The sequence below is a fragment of the Lissotriton vulgaris genome, chromosome 1_1, assembly GCF_964263255.1.
Source record: "Lissotriton vulgaris chromosome 1_1, aLisVul1.2, whole genome shotgun sequence".
In the NCBI taxonomy this organism is placed as follows: Eukaryota; Metazoa; Chordata; class Amphibia; order Caudata; family Salamandridae; genus Lissotriton; species Lissotriton vulgaris.
The window spans coordinates 617,404,127-617,426,038 of NC_141685.1; the positions used below are offsets into that span (position 1 = coordinate 617,404,127).

At 45.2% G+C, this 21,912-nt stretch overlaps 1 protein-coding gene across 3 annotated transcripts in view; it reads left to right on the top strand.

Moving 5' to 3' along the window:
* Window positions 1-21,912, top strand: part of DNAJB4 (DnaJ heat shock protein family (Hsp40) member B4) — a 261,275-nt gene that overhangs the window by 228,836 nt on the left and 10,527 nt on the right. The window contains exon 4 of one of the 3 annotated variants that reach the window (XM_086954217.1): window positions 11,908-11,971. The exons of the other annotated variants lie outside the window; for them this stretch is intronic. The gene's annotated coding sequence lies outside the window, so the exon portion shown is untranslated. Of the gene's footprint in view, window positions 1-11,907; window positions 11,972-21,912 lie in introns of those variants that run through there. 3 annotated transcript variants of the gene reach the window in all.

Here is a 21,912-nt window from a genome sequence, read left to right on the forward strand (position 1 = left end):
AATATGCATTGTGGACACATCATGATTTTTCCTTTGAAATTAAATAATTTTGGTAATGTGAGCAGCTGCTGTGTTTGAGACTGGATTCGACCCATACCCAGGGAAACCTACAACACCCGTGCAGTTCTAAAAACTAAACACCCAGGCAAGTCTGGGATGGTGTGGCCTGTGTGGATCCGTCTACATGTTTTTCCCCAAGAGGCCATGCAAATGTCAAACTTTAGCTAAAATCATAGTTTTCCCTCACATTTCTGTGAGAGAAAGTTTGGGATTCTGTGTGGGGAGCAACAAAAGTTCTGCCACACAGCTTTCTCACCCGTTTCCTAACAAAATGTCATTCCACTGGTGTGGGTGGGCCCCTCACCTGCAACAGTAAAGGCTCTAAAATGCTCGAAAAATCCACATGTTCGCTTTAAAATGCAGAGATTTTGCGAATGTGGGTAGCTGCAGTGTTTGCATTTGGGGTCAGCGGGAATCCTGGGAACCTACTAACCTCAAACATTTCTGAAATCTAGACTCCTGGGTGAGTTCAGGGTGGTACGGTTTGCATGGATCCAAATAGACTTTTGCACTTAAAATGCACTGTAACACAAAATTTTGATTAAAATCTTGGATTTACCGCACATTTCTGTGAGAGAAAGTTACAGAATCTCAAGCAGAAGAAAGACCCCAAAATGTAACATGGAGGTATCACTAATTTTCCTTTGCATTTGAGTCATTGTTGAGTGTATCTGTGTGGAGTTTGAAGAATCACACCAAAAGGGGGCCCCTGAAAAGATACCTAGGCAGGTGAACAGGGGAAAAAAACATAAGTATCAATCAAGAACAAACCCACTTCCTGCAAGTAATTTATAAGTAAACTATACGTCAAGGATAAAGAAAAAGGGAACTACATAATCCCGTCCCCCCAGAGACAAAAAGCTGTGTGCAACTGCAAAGACGATAAGACACTATCCAGCTGGTGCTATGAAATCATTGTTTTTAGGGCATATATCTGAAATGTATTTTACCCATTCTCAATATGCCAGCGGCAAATAACAAAATGTACCTGGAAAGGTTGTTTCTTTTCCCAGTAAGATTGATTCTTGACCCTGTTCTGCAGAGATTCCTAACTTTCAGAAATAATTAAGAAACTTCTTTCTTTGTACTCTGAAAGTCACAGGTTCAAGTCGCAGAAAGGCTCCACACACCTCCAGTTGTAATTGACAGCAAAATGTATATTTACATCTGATTCCTACAATTTCTCTGTATAAGCTGCAACTCCCTGGGCCCACGTGCCTGTCGTCATTGCTCAGACACAGATGAAAAGTTTAACTCGGTGACACTAAAGTAATGTTCAGATATAACACAGCTTTCCAGCCTCCAGCTTCAGGAGCAAGCAACCAATCTCCTTGTTTGATTTTGACCCATTTATCCTTGTTTATCATCACTAAACTGTTGCTTCTACATGAAGAAAAAAAGGTTGGATTCGAGAGATTCAACTTGCAAGCTGGAGAAAAATCTCGCCATTACCATAGCGATTCCAACAGACTACAAATTTATACAACTTGACAGAAAGGGAAAGTCAGGAGGGGGCATAGGAATTGCACATAAAAAAGACCTTCAGATAAATTGGACTTCATCTATAAATAACGAAATGATGGAACTCTGCATTTTTAAAGTGCTAGTATCCCCAACAGTCTCTTGGGATGGAGCCCTCCTTTATTGACCGCCCGGCTCTAAATCCAAATCAAATTTTGCCACAGTTGTGACAGAACTTATTGTAATGCAAGTCATAAACTCCAACAATTTTGTATTGCTAGGAGACTTTAATTATCACGGGGAAATCAAAGATAACCCAGAGGTGAAGGATCTCCTCTCAAATTTAGGTGATCTGGGTCTTAATCAGATGGTGTCAGGCCCTACACACACTGCAGGCCACACTTTAGACCTTATTTTCACAAACTCAGAACAGCTGAAAGTTTCGTAACCACTCCCACTAACCTGGTCAGATCACTATCTTATCCAATTCTCTCTTGATCTCCAATCAGGGCCAAACTATAGGGTAAACCCCACATACAACAAGGGCAAACATAAAAGATCATGGCAAAAACTGACAATGGACAGCTTCGCCAAACCCTATATTGAACAGGTCATAAAAATTAATATGACGGATCAGAATCCCTCTGCCATGTTGGCGAGTTTTAATGGAGCACTAACGAAAACACTGGACGCAGTGATCCCCCCCAAAATGTGACTTTAGCACAATGAGGCCCATCAACCCCCTGGTACTCGAGTGAATGGAGGAAGAGAAAGCTCAAGGAAGACAGGGAAACATATAAAATAGCGCTATCCCACTATCATCTCCAAATAAAGAATGCCCGGTGCTGCTATATCCAAACTCAAATAGAAAATTCAAAAAAATTCTACTAAAGCCCTGTTGGATATTGTTAGAGACTTCGCCTCCACTCCAGTATGCAAGCAACTGCCATCAGAATCCCAGGAACTATGTGACTCTATTGCCTACTTTTTCCATGAAAAAATTGCTAAAATCGACGCAAACTTCCCAGTTGTGGATATAAATAATATCCAATCAAATAATGAATTGCAAACCCCCCTTAAAACAAATAGTGTGATGCTCAGCCAATTGAATCATGTCTCAATGGCAGAGACAAGCAAACTATTATCAGCTGCTCAGGATATATGCCCACCTAGTACGATGGCCCTTGTCTCCCTATTATGCGCTCCAATAATCCAACATATTTTTAATACCTCAATTGAGACTGGTCTGATCCCGGGGGCCTGGAAAGAAGCCGTTGTGCGGCCGATCCTGAAAAAGCCAGCCGCAGACCCATTGGAATTAAGTAATTATAGGCCAATTTCCCTGTTGCCCTTACTGGGTAAACTTCTGGAAGCAAATATAAACACTCAACTTTGCCAATACCTGGAAGCAAATAACGTACTTGACCCGTCCCAATCAGGTTTTCGATGGGGTTTCAGCACGGATACAGCTACGCTGGCAATTACCGACTCACTAAGACGCACCCTCGATGCCGGGGGCTCTTCCATTCTGATTTTTTTAGATCTCTCCGCGGCCTTTGATACAATATCTCATCGGAGGCTAGAGGAGAGACTAAGTGAGTGTGGTATTGGGGCACTGCCCTACAGTGGCTGAAAAACTTCCTAAAGGAAAGATGGCAAACCATCATGCTTGGCCCTTATGTTTCCAAAAACAAATTCCTAAAGGATAAGGGGGTACCACAGGGATCTTGTCTCAGCCCCACTCTATTTAATATTTACTTAGCTCCCCTCGCCAAGGTGATTCAATCCTTCGACTTTGAGATTATCTCTTACACCGATGATACGCAGATACTATTCCCATTCGGTAATATCATCACTGAAGAAAAACAACGCTTCATGGATGGTATGCTGGCGATCGCAAACTGGATGGAGGAGCAATGTTTACAACTCAACCAAGGGGAAACAGAGCTAATGCTGCTAGGGAAGTCTGCAGCCCTTTGGACCCCAGACTGGTGGCCCCCCCAACTGGGATCAGCACCAACACCGTCTACCTCAGTAAAAAGCCTGGGAATCCAATTGGATGTCAAACTAGATATGAAGGAAAATGTCACAAATATTGCAGGCTCTTGCTACTACAATCTACGCCTACTATGCAGAATTATTCCCAATCTACCCCTGGAACACCGCAGAACTGTAGTTCAGGCAATGATAGGATGCAGGCTAGATTATGGGAATGCCCTATTAGCAGAGGTAGGAATCACCACCCTAACAAAGCTACAAGTAATACAGAACACTGCAGCCAGAATGGTCCTGAATTGCCCCCCTGGTACCCCATCCCTCCCCTTGCTCAGACAACTGCACTGGTTGCCAATCCAAAAATGCGCCATGTTTAAAATCTGCTGTCAGTCATTCAAGGCTTTAAGAGGTGAAGGTCCAGCATATTTTAGGGACAAACTGGTCAAGAACGTTAGTAAGTGCAACCTAGGATCAAACGCTCTTGCCCTCCTAAACATTCCCCGGATACGGCTAACCCGCACAGGCGGTAGAGCATTCTCATTTGTAGCACCAAAATACTGGAACTCCCTTCCAGTAATGCTACGAAAATCTCCAACGTACCTGATCTTTAGGAAACAATTAAAAACCGGTTGTTCTGAACGTCTAATCACAGGTTATTTCCCCTCTCCGGTAAGCGCTGAGATGCCCCCGGGTGAGTCATGCGCGATAAAAGAGTCATTAACATAACATAACATAACAAGCATGTAGACTATAATCCTTCAGAACAGCATGCAGGAAAGTCGTTTTAAACTAACGAAACGTTGCTAATCTGCAGAATGTTTCAAATGTTTCTAACAAATGTCATCAAGCTGCACCAAATATCCATTACCTTTCTGTCCACTAAAATTTCTGCACCTTCTACTTGACAGAGTGAGTGTTACAATACAGGAGTTGTTTAATGAATATTTAATTATTCTTTGCATAAATGTGTTAACTCGGTTTTATTGTTGACCTTTAGAATACTCTAGCCAGTGGGGCCGATCATGAAAGCTTCATAAATTCGTAAAGTGCACAAGCATGAATTACAAATTATTAAATGGAGAGCAGGGATGTGAGTAGTATCTTTGTGGTATTTAAAAACATGTAGCAATGTCCTTGACACGCTTATCTGAGCACCGAGCGCATACCCAATTGCATCATTTGCAAATGATGCAGAAAGTATGAAAAAATCTCCAATCAACCCAATGTTTGCACTAGAAATACAGGAAAGATGCTGTATGGTGTATATCACAAATTATTTCAATACAAGGAATCAAAAGTCAAAGTGCAATTGCCCATTTGTTAACATTCTGAGGTAAATTGTATGCTTTAACAATGTTCAACATTGATAAACTTATAAAAATGCATTTGACTGTTATGCATGCATACATGTATACACACATCCATTTAGACTGCACTTAACGCTGACGTCCCAAGGCTATGCACATGGATACCAAAAAGAAGACAGCTGTTCTCTGACCTCGTAAACTCGTGCTTTCCCTGTTTACAATTGAGGCTCTACACCGTTGTGCAAATGCCACAGGTTATTGTTGACCTCTTTGTCATAAAATGTAGCTTTTATTTTGCAACACTTTGTTTTCTCCCCCTTTTTCCCAGAGTTTTATATACTTGACCCGAAAGTACAGAATGCTTTACATGAGCACCAGTTGCATTACAGACAGACACATTCATTTTTTGGTAGGCACAGGGAGATTAAGTGATTGGACCAGAATCACAGGATGTTGAGCGTCCTTGCTAAGACTCGAACACGGTTTCCCAGCGTCAAGGGAGACTGCTCTATCCGTAAGGCCATATCCTCTACCCAATGCTTCAGGGAGGAGGTCCTCGGCCCACGGGCAACTTGCGGCCCGCCAGGCCATTCCATGCGGCCCCGTAGAAATCAGCAGGCACGGAATCAGCACAATTTCTGCCTGTTTTACTTCCTCTGGGAAGCATTTGCTGGGAACAGCATGAAAGGGGCATGCGATGACAACCAGTTTTGCACATGCTCACTCGTAGCCCCCCACCCTCACCTGCCTCTCTGGTGTCAGTTGCTCACCCTGCCATTGAGGGCATTGGTTGTGCTGCCTATATGTGTTGTTCTCTGACAGTGTGGCCTCTTTAATCTTTCAATTGTTGCCAATAAAACAGAGTTGTCTCTGTAGTTAAATTTATGTTTTTAAGGCCCCTCGTTTGGGTTTCAGCCGAGTCCAGACATTCCTTTCCCATGGTCTCAGAGCAGGTACGTGGTGTACAAAGAATAAATAAAACAATGATCCAGCAATGTCCTCACGTGGATCCATGGGCTGCGCCTAGCATTTAGTTTTATGGCATGACTTCACTTTAGTTACATTGGATGCTACAGGCTCTCGGTTCACAAAAGTTTCTACGAAAAGTTTACAGGTGGAGTTGGGGGAGATATAGTTTATTACCAAAGTTATATGCCTCGGAAGAAGCCCAGCAGGATAATTATGAATAAATGCCAGCTTCCCTAATTTATTTAATTGTGCGATTCTGAGTGAAACATGTATGTGCCTGTGTTGCAGACAATATTTATAACATTTATTACAGGCAATTCAGCTTGCTTTGTGCATTACTTAAGAAAGTGTATTAATTTATAGTCATCCAACACTACCTCTCTGAGTTGTGCACAGATGTAGTATCAGGTCTTTTATGCTGCAGAATTAAACAGCAAATAGTTATTGGTTTTGGCACGCATTACGTAGTGTCAAAGCTGAAGGGACAGGGGCACAATGTGTAAACAGAGGGACTGGCAGACTCCATATGAGTAAAGCATAAAAGCAGAATGAAAAGTGCAGTGAGGAGGTATGGAAAGGTTAGGGGTTAACAGAAGAGAATAAGGGAGTAGGAGCAGCGTGAAATATGAGCGCAGAGTAAGGGTATTGCAGGTTATAAGGAGTGTGAGGGGGCAGGAGCAGATTAAGGACACCAAGAGTGGGCTGCTTTACACATAAGGACTTTATTGAGTGCTAAGCCAGGGACACGGGCAAAGATATATATTGGGGGTTCGACAATAATGAAAGTAACCGCCATGAGCCAGTGATGGGAAGTAGTGAAGTGAAGGTGTAAAGCAGAATTGCAGGAAGGACAAAGGGGCTGGCTTATCAGTAGAGTAAAGCTTTAGTAGAGCGAAGGTGTACAGGCACAATGAGTGGGTAAGTTCTGAGTGACGCAGAAGGGCACAACGATCGGGTAGACGTAGAATGGCGTGTTAGCGTGCAATGACAGGTTAAGTGTAGGATGAGGTGTTAGGCCTCAATGAGAGGGTAGGCAGTTTTTATAGGGTATGAGGAGAGTGAGATAAATAATGCTGAGTAAAGTCGACAAGTGTGGCACCAAAAAAAGTGTGACCAGATAGGGGTAGAGTGTGATGGAAGAAGAGTAGAAGCAGCATTAAAAAGTCAAGGTGTGGAGAGATTGAATGCCGTTTAAGACATTGGGGTTAGAGTAGGTGCAAAATGATAGTCTATGAGTTTAGTGAAATAGAAGGGTCAGATAATGAGTATAAGCAGAGTGAAGAGGGGTGGAATAATGAGGTCTGAGGGTCAGACAGAGGAAGCAAAGAGTTACTGGGAGCAGATTGAGATGAGAGTAATAGAAAGCGGGGGTAGGGGCAGTGTGAGACGCATTTATGTGATAAGGAAAGAACCAAGGGTCGGGGAGAGGTATAATGAGTGGTGTACATTGAGAGTAAAACAATAGGAGAAGAGTAAAGTTGTGACAGAGTGCCAGGCTGTGGGACAGGTCAGGAAAAAGTGAAATATTAAGGCCAAAGTGGTGGGTAGAGGTAGGATGAGGGGGTAAAGTAGAGGAATATGGCAAGCATGAAACCATCATAAGGTATGGTCTGAGTTAGAGAGCAGGGTCAGAGTGAATGCATAGGTTCACAGTGAACCCTGAGGGCAGAGTCATTGAGTGTAGGGCTCAGGAGCGGACCCTAGGAGCAGAGTCATTGAGGGCAGGGTTCAGGAGTGGACCGTAAGCGCAGAGTCTCTGAGTGTAGGGCTCAGGGAAGATAAGTAGTAGACGTGCTGCCTGATACAGGCATTATTGTGAAATGACATGCACCGACCTGAGATAATAGTCATTTTAGAGATGACACTACAAAACCTCTGCTGCATTGTTGGGCAAGGTCATTGACTAGGAGAAGGCAGTGTAAGAAGGCAGCAGGTGTCTTGCCCATAATGCCGGTCATTGTGCCATTGTAAATGTCATTACAGCCTGAGTACTAGAATACATGTATTGTGCGGGTCCATGCATGCACATTACAGCATAGGACCATTTATGCATGTAGTGCCTAGCTCCATGAAGAAAATGACAGCCTGATGCTTGTATTGCCTTGGGTTATATGCATGTGGTAAGTTTCATGAGCTTAGGTGTGCACAGCAGGTGGAGAGAGACCATGAAACCTAACTCTGTCAATGCACTTTGCATGTGCACTTCTGAGTTTTGCTGGATGATCTTGGGTCTTTGTAGTGTAAACTCTCAACAGGGCCATTAACGGTTGTTGAGAGCGACTTTAAGAGGCATAGGGGTATGAGTTGTGTCTTCTGAGAGACAAGTAAAGGGTGTGTCCAAGTGTCTGCACAACTGAGGGTCTAAGAGCAGGGAACTGGGTGCCTGTCAAAACAAGGCAAAGATGGAAAACGATGGTCAGAAACACACAGATCCCAGTAAAAATAAAAATACTGGGAGTTTTTATTTGGGGTACATACATACATATATCACATTTCGAACTACAGCGTTGTCTAGTAATGTTTTGAAAATGTGACGATTTTTTTTACCCCAATAGCCCCACCCCCACTGACCCCTCCCCTCCCACCGCCCCCGCCCCCATCACACAAGCCCATCTGGGCAGCCCTCGGCCACAAGCTAGACTGCAATTTTGGCCCCCGAGAAAAGGTTTGTGAGTACCCATGCTTTAGTGGGTGGTATAAAGACACCCAAATTCAGATTTGCAAAAAAATATGTATTTAGAGATCTCTATTTAGACGGGTGTGGCTACTTATTTTGGATACATTTATTATATAACTTAAGTGCATATGTTGGATTAAATTCTCATAAAAGGGGAACCCTGTCTAAAGTGAAGAGCGAGAATAACTGGTTTAGCTATTGTATATTTCGAGCTTCTGACACGTTTTAAGTCAGGTTCTAAGTGCCAGTTGTGTCAGATATGCGAACTGAAGCACATGGAGATTGTTTGATTTCCCAGGATTGCACTTGAAAGTGGTTTTACAACTGCATCCGCCAAAATTAGAATCTCGTTTTTCTCTATCGAGAAATTGAGCAATTTGTTGCCTCCCTAACTTAAAGTAACACGTGTTCTATGCTAGAATATCTAACACACACAGCATCTGCCAACAATTTTATCCTCAAATCTTTGGGAACACTGCCCTCTTGTGTACATCTTCTAAAATGAATTCAAAAATGCGATTAACGTTGAGTTGTGCACCAGAACTCATGTCAACGGCACCAACTAATATACATAGAGACGTGCCTTGGGTCAATTCCCTGCAGCCATTGGTCACCTTGTTGTTTTTTTACACTGTCAGCCATTGCTTGTTGGAGTGTCTATAATATTTTGATCAGTCACTAAAAGTATTGCTCAGTTTTACATTTTTGCTGTGGTGGTGGTGATAGGTAAAATTATTTTGTGCCTGGAGCAGCTTTAAGCAGCAGCCTGCAGTGTCTGCGAGGGCTGCAGGCTGACAGAAACCAGAGGACAGAAGGAGCGACAGCTTCTTTGACCAGGGCGCGTCACTGTGGGTATCCTGTCCTGTCACTGGGACAACCTCGGTCTGCTCTGGCTTCCACTAGCAGAGCTGTTGCTGAAATGCCGCTGACACACAGGTAGCCATCTTAGATAAGCAATTTCTCCCTCACAGTCTAATGGAGTTCCATCTTTCTTGAAGGATGGCTGCAGTGAGAGAACGAGATGGCATGGTCCCCATCTCAAAGGAGGAGATTCCCCTCTCAAAGCTACCGCTAAGCCGGTTGCCCCAGCACTATGTGCTGGAGTCTCGGCCTAAGATGGAAGAGGGCAGTATGGTGGCCTTTCCCTCTTCACCCAAACACCGTGTTACAGCATAGAAGACCAAGGCACACTGCTTCCCCACAGACTAGACCTCAGCATAATGAGCAGGAGCTGTGGCAGGCAGACGACGGATGGGAGCAGGGCATTAAGTGGCTCTGGAACTCATTTATTTTGGAGGTAGGGTGTTACAAGCAGTCTATGCTGGCATATAAGTGAATACATTACAAGAGAGTGACCTTAATATCCTATATGAATATGGATGGCGAGCCATTTCTTGTAGACTGACTTTGAGTCTCAGTGTATCGCATGCTGAGATAGTAATTGCTCCTACATTTTTGTTATAGTTGATGGCAGCCTCTGCTGGCTGTGCTCAAGGGGCCACACAGATAACCTGCAGAGATTTCTCAGTAGGACTATGACCCAAGAACAGTTCCATGTGTCGGAATGACGATGAAGTCAGACCAAATAATGTCACCTCTCACACAGTACTTTAGCTTCAGCTATACTTTGCCAGTGGATAGCAACGTAGTGCATGCTGCTCCCTACAGTGCAGTGCGATACAAAAGGGGATGATGAACGGAGCATTTGAACAAATCAAACACTCACCCCAGTCAACTGATCTGGGTTTAATCCATCACCATTCTTTAGCAGACTCTGCCACCCCAGTTCAGACATGGCCATATGCAAATCAGTCTGACCCTGTGCCTCATGGGAACAGTCAAGCCCGAACTGCCAAAGCCATGTATTCCCTGGACCGTAAACAAGCATCCTGGGACTGGTTTCTGGCATTACAGCCGTCATCAGCCAGGCTAGCTTGAATCCAGTGGCAAAGGGAGCAAGTGACTCACGTCTGAGCATACCCTGCCAACCTAGAGCGAACAAAGCGATACAAAAGGGGAAGATGAACGGAGCGATTGAGCAAATCAAACACTCCCCCCAGTCAACTGACCTGGGTTTAATCCATCACCATTCTTTAGCTCACTCCGCCACCCCAGTTCAGACATGGCCATATGCAAATCAGTCTGACCCTGTGCCTCATGGGAACAGTCCAGCCCGAACTGCCAAAGCCATGTCTTCCCTGGACCAGAAACAAGCATCCTGGGACCTGTTTCTGGCATTACAGCCGTCATCAGCCAGGCTAGCTCGAATCCAGTGGCAAAGTGAGCAAGGGACTCACGTCTGAGAATACCCTGCCAACCTAGGACGAACAAAGCGATACAAAAGGGAATGATGGACTTAGTGTTTGAGCAAATCAAACACTCACCCCAGTCAATTGATCTGGGTTTAATCCATCACCATTCTTTAGCTCACTCCTCCACCCCAGTTCAGACATGGCCATATGCAAAGTCTTCCGTGGACCGGAAACAAGCAGCCTGGGACCGGTTTCTGGCATTACAGCCGTCATCAGCCAGGCTAGCTTGAATCCAGTGGCAAAGTGAGCCAGGTACTCACGTCTGAGCATACCCTGCCAACCTAGGGCGAACAAAGCGATACAAAAGGGGATGATGGACGGAGCGTTTGAGCAAATCAAACACTCACCCCCAGTCAACTGATCTGGGTTTAATCCATCACCATTCTTTAGCTCACTCCGCCACCCCAGTTCAGACATGGCCATATGCAAATCAGTCTGACCCTGTGCCTCATGGGAACAGTCCAGCCCGAACTGCTAAAGCCATATCTTCCCTGGATCTGAAACAAACATCCTGGGACCGGTTTCTGGCATTATAGCCGTCATCAGCCAGGCTAGCTTGAGCCAGGGACTCACATCTGAGCATACCCTGCCAACCTGGGGCGAACAAAGCGATACAAAAGGGGATGATGGACGGAGCGTTTGAGCAAATCAAACCCTCACCCCCAGTCAACTGATCTGAGTTTAATCCATCAGTTGGCAGGGTATGCTCAGACGTGTGTCCCTTGCTCACTTTGTCACTGGATAAATTGTTTTATTACTTTATTTATGTATTTACTTATCTCCATTTAGCTGTATGCCTGAGTTTACTACCCCCCAACCTGCCCCTCCCATGCCTCACCACCCCACAGCACTCCCTCGAGGAGCCGCCACTGCTACAGTGCAACCCAGGTAGAGAACTCAGTGAACCCTTTTTTCTTTAAATGAACCCTCACTTTTCCACAAATATGCAAAAAGTGAAAACAGACTGGCGGAGTTATACATTATCAGGAATTCAAGGGGGAAGAATACTCATTAATAATAGCATGCTCATAAGAATCAACATACATTCACATATGCATGACTTCTCATATTGTACCCTAAACCTATAATACTATCTGCCAATTATTCAGCCTGGTTTTCCATACAGAGTGTATCCTTCCGCCGAGACAAGAGTGCCAAAGCAAGCTTTAGTTAAGGTAAGTTGTAGTGTTTCACTTCTCCCACAGGGAACACGTGTATTGTGTCTGTTTTTCGTGCAGTTTCACTGTGTCATAAGCAATTTGCAACAACCTATGCTGCTGATAATTCACTGTGCATGTTTATAATACACAATTACACAATCAAGTACAATAAGCATATATATAGCATATATTGTGCTTTCGTATGTTAGGTGTTTTCACACTCAGTGTGGCGGTAGGAAGTTCATTTTTCCATGAGTGAATGCTTAAGGGTAAGCACTGGAAGTAGGGATCCATTTAGCCTGATGAAAGACCTTTACCAATAACTGCCACTTGAATGGGTAGAAACATGTCTGCACCATTGAGAATGAATGGGCCATCACACACAATTCTCATCCACTTTAACAGTTCCTCTTAATCACATTTGAGGAACCCACTCTTTTATGGATTTCATCTGGGTTTATCTCAAGGTATTTTGTATAATAATCTGGATCATGCCATTATCCAGAAGATCTTTTATCAAGAACTCCCTTGCAGCAAGGTCACTTCTGCCCTTATAGTACCCTCTTATCGGTTTGGGATGAGGTTGCCTAAATGAATCATGCCAGTTAGACCTGTCATACTTAGCGTGGTCTTCCCCCACACTATTTCCCTGCTTACCCCCTCTTCTTGCTGCATCTTTTTGTTTGCCTTAGGACTCTGAGCACTTTACCACTGCTGACCAGTGCTAAAGTACATGTGCTTTCCCCTAAACATGGTAACATTGGTCTATACACAATTTACATATTTAGATTTCTTATAAGTCCATGGTAAAGTGGTATACCATATACCCAGGTCATGTAAAGTAAATGCTACTAGTGGGCCTGTTGCACTGATTGTTCAAGCCACATAAGTATCCTTTCAAACTTGCCAGTGCAAGGCTTGTGTGTGTAGTTTACTGCCACTTCGACTTGGCATTTAAAACCCTTTGCCAAACCTTAAACTCAACTTTTATTACACATAAGTCACTCCTAAGGTAGGCCCTAGGTAGCCCATAGGGCAGGGTGCTGTGTACGTAAAATGTTGGACATGTACTTTTAAGTTTTGCATGGCCTCATACTGACACCCAAATTTGTTTTTCACTGCTGTTAGGATTACTCCACTCATAGGTTAACATTAGGATTTCCTTATTACGCTTTTAAGCTTTTATTCCTGATTGGAAAAGAGCAGCTGTGTCATGTTTTATATCATTGGAATGATAATGATAAATCCTCTTTACTTGTAAAGTTAGATTTAATATAACTATATTAGAAAGGCGCTTTTAGCAAGAGGGCCTTTGCCTGCTTTTCCTACTCTATGTGCCTGCAGCTTGTCTTCAATACATGTCTGGGGTGAGTGTCAGCTACGCTTTGTGCATTCCCTCTAGCCAGCCACAAACACAGGGAGGTTAATTGAGTCAGATAATTATCTGCATTTTGATAGGCCTTCCTAATCAGGAGTTGCAATAGACTAGGCAGTGTCCTGTTCCCACACAAAGGGCTAATTACCCCCTTTGATCTGGAGCCAGGTCTGGGAAGAAAGGACCTCTACACACTTGAAAGGCACTTCTTTAAAGTTATCTCCATTTCAGAGGCTCAACTGGTTATAAGTACTGGGGCTCTGACCCCACCAAATGAGCACACTATTGGACCTGTGAAGAACTTTCAGGAAGAAGTACGGCTGTGCTGCTGCAAGAACTGCTGCTGTAGAAGAACTGCTTTTTAGGTCTGCTGTGCTGCATGTTTCATGCTGCTTGATACCCTCTGCCCTACTGAGGAAAGAACTGGACCCATCTAACTTGAACCACAAGTGACTCCAAGGGCTTGCTGGCTTGCTCCCTGTTCTGAAGTCTCAGGGTCATCAGAGACTTCCTACAACCCAGCAACAGCACCTGGACTCTGCCATCTATATGTCCGGCCTTACCAAGTGGTGTCAATCTAGTCCTGGGCCCTTGGAAGTAACTATCTATGTGCTAAGCTAGCAAAATCCATGCATCGATGACTTTGCACCGATTGGAACCAATGCTTCTCCTTCAACACTGACACAGTTTCTGCTCGACAACATCGCTTCGATGGACTGCATGGCTTTATGATGATGCATCACCTTCATCGCAAATGGGTTCGTCGATGAAGTCTCGCGACTGCAAATGCATCACCTCCATCCACGGGATCTTCAACGATGCATCGCCTTCTCTGCTCTTCGCATCAGGTCTTCGACGTCAATGCTTCCTCCATCCAAAGACCTTTTTCAGCAGAATGTGTGTGAGTCCTGTCACTGGACTGAACTTCAGATTTACCCCGGTCTAGTGTGACCAGATTTTCCAGGTCGGCACTTTATGACTCTCAGCACTATACTTTCATCTAATCTTTAAAAATGCATACCTCCAGGTCTACTTATAGAATTTTTGCTGTTCTGCTCCTGTTTTACTCATAAAAATATAATCTATTTTTTAACCCTGTTTGGAGTATTTTTGTGGTATTTTATTATTATTATTATTCTTAGGGGCATTTGTAAAGCGCCTGGTGTACGCCTACAGGCGTGTCCCCGCGCTATAAAAGTGGGGTAAGCAGTAACAGCTAGCGCAGCCGGCTACCGTCTGAATAGGTAGGTCTTAAGTTTAGCTCTGAACAGAGGTTCTGATGACTCCAGGCGTATCTCAGACGGAAGGTCATTCCAGTGCTTCGGTGCCAGAAATCTGAACGACCTTCCCCCCATACGCGCTTTCCTAATTCTAGGAATTTTCAGGAGGCCTGTACAGGAGGAGCGCAGAGTCCTTGTGGGCTCATACCTGGTCACCAGGCTCTGTAGCGGGGCAGGGGCTTTGCCACCCAGAATCCGGTGACACATGGCAAGGGCTTTGAATTCCACCCTGCTCCTCACAGGCAGCCAGTGCAGAGCCTGGAGTGCTGCCCTAGAGGACGATCTTCTCGGAAGCCTCAAGATAAGGCAAGCGGCAGCATTTTGCAGCACCTGTAGGCGGTTGAGAGCCTTCCCCGTGGCCCCCAGATACAGCAAATTGCCGTAATCTAGGCGTGAGGTGACTAAGGCATGCACCAGCGTCCGACGAGCGGAGGTGGGCAGGAAATCCAAGACCTTTCTCAGAGTTCTTAGGACTCCAAAGCATGTCCCCACCACACGACCAATCTGGGATTCAAAGGCAAGGTTGGTGTCTAGCCACATCCCAAGATTCCTGGCTTCCTGGCAGGGAACCGGTGTCTCTCCAAGGCAGGATGGCCACCACGCCGACGTCCACACAGACGGACATCCCCCCACCACAAGCACCTCAGTTTTACTGCCATTAAGTTTCAGGCAGTTGGCGGACATCCAGGCTGCCAGTTCTTGCATGCAAGCTCTGAAATTGTCCGCCACCAAACCGGGTGCGAGCGAAAGGGAGCTGACCAGCTGCATGTCGTCGGCGTAGGACACTAGGCGAAGTCCATAGCTTTCCACTATGGCCGCCAGCGGGGAGACATACAGATTTAACAGGGTCGGGCTCAGGGACGAGCCTTGCGGCACTCCCTGTCCCAGCCCAATCTCCCTAGAGTAACACTCACCCTGGCGGACCTGGAAGCATCTGCCTGTCAAGAAAGACTGGATCCACCCAAGCGCAGCCCCTGATACTCCTCCATCACTCAGACACTGTAGCAAGATGGAATGAGCTACAGTGTCGAATGCTGCGCTTAGGTCCAAGAGGATCAGAGCCATAGTCTGGCCCTCATCCACTCCTTGCCGTAGAGATTCAACTGCCATCAGCAGTGCTGACTCTGTTGAATGCCGCGGACGGAATCCAAACTGCGAGTCATGAAGCAAGGAGGCTTCCTCTACAAAGCTCATTAGTTGAAGGTTTGCGATTTTCTCATCAACCTTTGCCATATATGGCAAAAGAGAAATAGGGCGAAGGTTGTCCAGCCTATCGTAGCTAATATTGGGCTTCTTTTGTAGCGGAAGGACTACCGCTTGCTTCCAGGCCTCAGGGACAGAGTGGGTCCTAAAAGAGGTATTCAAAAGATGTCGAATGTATGGCTCTAAAGAGGGCAGACTGCCCAGCAACCGCCTAGGGGTGGTAGGATCTTTCGGGGAGCCTGATTTTATCGAGTCACAGATCTGAATGAGATTTTCAGTGGGTGGTGTTACTGTTTGTGTGTGTTACACAAATACTTTACACATTGCCTCTTTAGATAAGCCTGACTGCTGTGTGCCAAGCTGTTAGAAGTTACCCTGGCATATGATGTCCACTAGTTCTAGTGGGCACCTTGCACCAGTCTAATCGAACCTTATTGATGATGGTTGTACAGTCAACCTTATAGAAAGCTATCATAGTGGTAGCATAGACCACAAGTCATCAGGCTAAGACTTCAGGGAGCGTATTAAGCAAGTTGTTTTACCAATTATAATCCCTTGAGTCCCAAATGAAAGGACACCAAACAAGGTATATATCAAATATATATGTATTTATTCTAAACACAACCCCTCTGCACTCTTTATGAGGTCAGAGGTAAAAGTACAATGCAAGTTACTCAATTAGCATACGATAAATTGCACAGTATACGTTATGCCCTAGGAGCCTCACAAACCATATACTAAAATTGTGGTATAAGAACCAGGTGAGAATTAGAAAGCAGGCCTGGGGCCTGTGAAATCGCTGGGGCTACGCTAAACAACCAAAGGTTAGGAAGTAGGAGGCCCACGGGAGCCGCGTGCAGTGGCTAAACACAACCGCAGGTTACCATTGACTTTCTATGGAAAACGAACAAGTTGCAAATTTACAATTTAAGGACACTTCTAAATAAAATACGATGAAACCCTTTTGGACTTAGATACTAGGAGGGCCAAAACCCTTGAGACTACCAGAGTACTCGTGTTACCTCACCCACGGAAGCCAGGTGCATAGGTCTCTTTTGGTATCGGGTTTCGTCATCAATTTCAATGGAGATCTGCAAAGAAGTGCTGCAGGTGATCAGAGGAAAAGTGTCAGGGTGGATCCAAGGGTGGATCGAAGATCTGTAGAACCTGAAAGCAGAAGGGACAGAGTCTGGGTCACTTGCCAGTGACCAGGGCGGCAATAGATGCCACCAGATGTTGGGTGATTTCAGGTGAAGATGTGACGCTTGTCTCTTCAGCCACGAGAACCAGGAGGCGTCGACAACAACCAGGAGCTGAATTCAAACTCTCCCACAAAGGATGTAGTTGACTGCAGTGTTGGTATCTGGCCTGGACCAAACAAGCCTTGGCAAACGCAACCCATGCAGGATGTCAAGATTGGCTTCGGTGCAGACCAGCAAAGACTGGGGAACTTCTCCTTTGCAGGGAAGTTGGAGCAAGCCTGGAGCAATCAGGAAAGCAAGTTAGATTCAAATGTAAGTCTTCAGGAGGCTCACTAGTCAATCAAATAGGAACCGCAAAGATGCGTCAAGCTGAAATGCAAAAGCATAGCCCATGGGTCACTCGTGGAGTGGGGGCCTCTGAGCTTCGGTGCAAATTGGGAGCTCTCACACTGCACTACCCCAATTTTACCTTATTAGGAGATATGAATTTGCATTTGGAGTCCTGCATAGACCCCTATGCCATCTCCTTCCAACATTCATTAAATATCTTTGGATTGTCTCAACTTGTCACTGCGGCCACTCATATTGCGGGTCATACCCTTGACGGTATTTGTTCCAATCTCACAACTCTGACCACGTCCCTCCCGATGCCTCAAATTTGGACTGACCATTCCTTCATTCCTTTTAATATCAAGACACAAGCCCTCATCTCGCCTAACAAGAAACGCACCCCCCCTTCCTTCACAGTGAATTGGAGGAAAGTGTCGGAACATATTAAATTGGCCTCTCAACCCCTACCTAACCCTCCGATACCAACCGGAGACGCAACTGCCGACTCCCATAATTTCCATGCTTGGATTGACCAAATCGTTTTGGAGAATTCCACTCCCAAAAATCAACAGGGGAATTTACATAAAAGAAAACCAAACGCACCTTGGTTCACCCAGGCTCTAGCCGACAGCCATCTTCTCTGTCGTAGACTAGAAAGAAAGTGGAGAAAAACATACGATGAGGCCGCAAGGGCGCTCTATGTCCAACAAAGGAAATCATACCTCTCTAACATAAAAAAGGCAAAAAAGGAATATTTCACTAAAGCCATAAATGATGCCCATCAAAAACAAAAAACTATCTTCACTATAGTTAAGTCCTTCACCCATCCCAAGACTCTCACGCCGGAAATTCCTCCATCGGCAACCCTGTGCAATCAAATTGCTGACTTTTTCGTGGAGAAGATTGTTAATATTCAGAAAGACTTCCCTCCTCCCTCAACCACCTCTTGCAAGGTTACAGACAACCACTGTCTGCTGTCTAGTTTCAAACCTGTTTCCATTCAACAAACCCGTAAGGCAATTTTGACATGTAAATCAGGAGCCCCCACTGACTCCTGTCCACCCAGCATCCTGCACCATTTGATTGACACAGTGAATCCCTATATTAACACCATTATAAATGAATCTCTCGACTCAGGGATGGTGCCCAATGACTGGAAGAAGGCTATTGTGAAGCCTCTGATGAAGAAGCCTAACAAATCCCCCACTGATCTTACCAATATGCGCCCCATCTCATTACTACCTGTCCTTGGTAAAATCACAGAACAGCTGGTACATGAAGAGTTGAAAACCTTCGTAGAGACTAACAACATCCTGCATCCACAGCAGTCGGGATTTCGATCTGGCCATTCCACAGAAACAGCTCTGATCGAACTAGCTGATTCTATCAAGTTCCTGCAGGATGAGGGCAGGCAGGCCGTCCTCATCCTGCTTGACCTTACAGCGGCGTTCGACACTATCTCGCATGTCATCCTGATCAACAGACTGCGAGAGATTGGCGTGACAGACACAGCTTTGGCATGGGTCAAATCTTTCCTGTCTAATAGGTCCCAAACTGTGTCCTTGGGTCCCTATCTATCCAGCGAGAAACCTATAACATCAGGAGTGCCCCAGGGGTCCATATTAAGTCCCCTTTTTTTCAATATCTATATGGCCCCCCTCCTCGCTGTGATAGAATCCCACGGGATCCTCGTCACGTCATACGCTGACGACACACAGCTTGTCGTTACTATCGACAAAAAGTGTCCGAGCGCAGATCGGCGCTTCCAAAATTGTCTCTCTGATGTCTTCCAGTGGCTTAACAACAATCATCTAAGATGCAATAGTGCCAAGACCGAAATCATACTGCTGAGCAAAGATATATACTTCTGCCCGAAGGATTGGTGGCCCTCAGGCTCTGAGGCCCCACCTAGCGCTGTACACTCGGCACGGAACCTGGGCGTGCAATTCGATTCGTCCCTCTCCTTCGATGACCACGTCAGGATCACTGCTGGCCGCTGTTTTGGACTCATCAAGTCTTTGAAAAAATTCTTTGACTTCCTCACCATTGCAGCCCGAAAATCAGTCGCGGTAGCTCTAATACTCTCCCGACTTGATTATTGTAATGGTTTAATGGCGGGAGTAAAAAAGTCCACCCTTAAAAAGCTGCAGAGCGTCCAACATGCAGCCGCCAGATTGGTGTTGGGACTTCCTAGAAGGTCATCAGCTTCAACGGCGTTGAACACTCTCCATTGGCTACCGTTACACAAAAGGATTCTTTTTAAACTTCTCCTTACTGTTTTTAAAACTATGAAAAACTCAAAGCCCCATTACTTTGCAAAGCGTTTTACACGCTACAACCCCTCGCGAGTTCTGAGATCATCAGGTACAAATCTCATCACCATTCCAAGATTCAAATGCAAAACCAGGGGCGGGAGGACCTTTACCGTCCTCGCAGCTAGGGCATGGAACAATCTTCCTGTTAATCTCAGATTAACCGACAAGGAGAACACCTTCAGAAAACTCCTAAAGACCTGGGTCTACCAACAATCAGATACCTCTGTATTGGCAGCCATCTAGTTCTAGTCTCCTCACCACACTCCATCTCTTTTGTTCCCGCTGCTTGCTAACTTAGCGCCAAGATGCTCCTTCTGGAGCGTATGTCTGCGCTCTACAAATACCCAAAAAATATCAAAAAAAAAAAAAAAAAATAGTGCTCAGGTCTGGGGCTTTAAGCACCCCAATGCACAACTTCGAGTTACCTCGTGAAGTGGGTGCAGCTTGCAAAATGCAGGATGTCCAGAAGTACCGGTCCCACGTCTCCCGTGTCTGCCACGGGTCTCAGCTTTGCTGTGAGCGAAGGTTGGGATCAGAAATATCTGGAAGTCTATGTCTTGTGTCAAGATTCTTGGGATCCAGTGGGAGCCTCAAAAATGCAGACTGGCAAAGTTGCTTTTGGTGCCTGTTTGAACAGGGTGGTCACTCCTTGACCACAAGGAAGATATCTTCCATCTTCCGGTCGAAATGGAATATCGAAGGTCCAGGATATATGTTTTAAAGTTTCATCCAGGGTAATCTAAAGTCCCGGGGCCTGGGTTCCTATACTTATACTAATTTTAGGGGCTGGACTACCTTTAAGGTCCCTCCTATGGGTGGACCTGGGAAGGGGATGGTTACACCCCTTTCCCATTGTCCCGTTTCACGCCAGAGCTGGGGAAGAGTGCCCCAGTAACCGGTTTGAACTGCGAAATGCATGGAGCACCTTGTGTGCCCCAGGCAGTGTCTGGAAAACATTTACTGAATGCAGCCCTCCCTGTCCCAATACACTTAAGCCTGTCTGGGGAGGTGGCAGCACCTCCTTGGACAGGAAACCTATTGTCCTGGCCTCCCCTGCCGGAGTTTCATCCAGCAACAAAAGGTCAGACTTGTGTCTGTGGCAGTAGCATCCATTTTGTGATGCTGAGGCTCTGTTTAACTTTAACCGGGTAAACCAGTAACTACATGTCTTCGCCCTCTAGAAGGGTGGAATGCTACCCCTGCTGCCAGAACTGGCGGGAGGGTAGTATTCCAAAGTGTTTCACACCTTACACAACATGTTTTGATAAAGTCAAACCAAAGTTAGCATTAACCGCAAGGATTATAATGCACTTAAGAGTATATGGTATGGCTATGTCCTAGAATAGCTATAAGGAAATGGTTCCGAAAGCTGCAGAGGGGCTCAGCTCATGCTAGGGCACCCTCTCACATAAAACCAAGCACTCTGCCTCCAGGATTGTTAAGGCCTGCTATAGGAGTGACTTATAGGTGTATATGGGTTTATATGTATATGTAGATATAGGTATACGATATCTAAGTAAGGGGTGATTACACAACCTTACCCAGGCTGTGTGAACAGTCCTGTGGTGTCAGTTTGGAAGTCAAACCAGGGGTGGCACAAAACATGCTGCAGCCCCTGGTAGGCCTAGGGTGCGCCTATGCCGCGGGTACCTATGGTACACTATACAGGGGCTCACAAGGGTGACCCAGTAACCAATCTGGTATGTACCTAAAGTCCATGGTATCAATTTAGAGAGAGAACAGCTGGGCTGTGGGCCTGATTAGCAGGTCCACAGCGACACTAAAGTCGAAAAACCAGAGAATCACAGCAAAAAGTGGGGGTAACCATAGGAAGCAGACCCTACTCTCCTACACAAGCTAACATAGGGTGAGCATAGCTTATTTTTTAGTGTGCATCTACTTTGACCTGACTAAAGTGGTTTTCCTACTTGCACAACTATTGTATTCATTCATGGTTTTCTAGTTTTTTTGTGATGTTTTCTCGATTTGATTTTAAATAATTTGGTACTGCATGAATGTAACTTGCATTCCTCCGGAGAACTACTTGCTGCTTATGCTGCACCTACTAGGGATTAGGAGAGATTATATAAAATCTGTGCTAAACTAAACAGATTGGAAGAGACATCCGTTCCTACATACAGAATTCAATATCTGACAGAGGCTCACAGTCGAGCCCTGTCAAAAGAAAATACTAATAAAAGGATGTTGCAGTAGAAACAAATAAAATGTCCTTTAATTTGTGCAATGAGTAAATGCATGAGGTAAA